Source organism: Cyprinodon variegatus, unplaced genomic scaffold (genome assembly GCF_000732505.1).
Source record: "Cyprinodon variegatus isolate N-32 unplaced genomic scaffold, C_variegatus-1.0 Scaffold96, whole genome shotgun sequence".
Taxonomy (NCBI): Eukaryota; Metazoa; Chordata; class Actinopteri; order Cyprinodontiformes; family Cyprinodontidae; genus Cyprinodon; species Cyprinodon variegatus.
In genome coordinates, this window is record NW_015150549.1 from 1,585,713 (window position 1) to 1,587,043 (window position 1,331).

The window sequence follows — 1,331 nt, forward strand, 5'->3', positions numbered from 1 at the left end:
GTTGTAATTCACATCTGCTATTTTAAAGGACACTTTAAATCAATTACACCACCAAGCCTTAACATTTAAACATTCCTTAGAGACTCTTTGAACAGACTATTAGACCCCTGTTTTTACATTTTTATTAGCTTTACATTCAGCTTGTGCTTATTTTTAATATTGTCTAGGGTTGCATAGTTATTAAATGGGAATTATTAGCCAATAAAGGTACCAATACTTTAACCATGGTTGCTGTGGTTATTTATGCAGTGATGGATTTATCAGTCAGAGCCAGATCCACCCTTTTTGATTAACACTTGAAAACAGGCATTTTTGGTTGGTGGTTAATAACTCTGCTGATAGCCATACTCTAATTACTAAATTGGTGAAAGACAACTGGATTTTAACAGATGTACCAGAAGTCCAACCTTGGGTAAAAAACTAAAGAACCTTAATGAGTTATAATCATAAATTGGTTTTATCCTGGATTTTAATGACCTATTAATTAAATACATTTCCAGTTTTAGTTAATCAATATTCTGTTAAATTGCAGAAAATCATCAAGCCTCATCAGGGGAGCCGTGTAAAAGTACTTCTTGGCCTTCATGTTAACCACTTGTGGTAAAGTTGAAGCTCTCTGAAGCCCTTGCATCTCTGTATTTGAGAAGTTTGCCTCAACTTGTGTTTTTCCTACTCAGGTTGTCTCTGAGCTCTGGATTCCTCTACAGCTCATTCTCTGGTTGCTAGGATCAGCTGCATGATTCCAAGTTATCTTCCTGGATGGCAGTTTTCATCTGCTGGTGTGATGGTTCCTCTTCTATCTGGCTCACGTTTGAACCCTGCTCCTCTACATCTGCTTTAGGCTAATCTGCGAGAACCCACATACCGTGCCAAACTCACCTCCATCTTGGATCATTCTCCTTCCTCCAGACAGTTTGAACCTCCTAACTCTCGAACACCACTGATAACCCCCCCCCCCCCCCTTTAATGCCCGACCTTCAGAATTATAGAAAGGTTTCAGATATTAGAGGCTAACAATGGAACCAAACGACCCATTCATTGGTTACAATTTGCATGTTTCCAAGCGATACAAAGCTCACAGCGGATCCAGACATTTGAATTGAGAAAGCTTCCTGGAGAGGTGGCGAAATGTCTTCCAATCTTGGAAACCAAATCCAGTGGATATTTTTTGAACTTTTACAGAATCCCCTCACAAGGCATTTTACAGAAACTTAACAGTAAGATTGGTTAAAACTTTCTATCTAGTAACTGACTTCCAAGACATGCTCCTTCTGGATGAGCTTGTGGCAATGATATTTGCTGCATTTTGTTGATGACTCTTCGGCAATCCC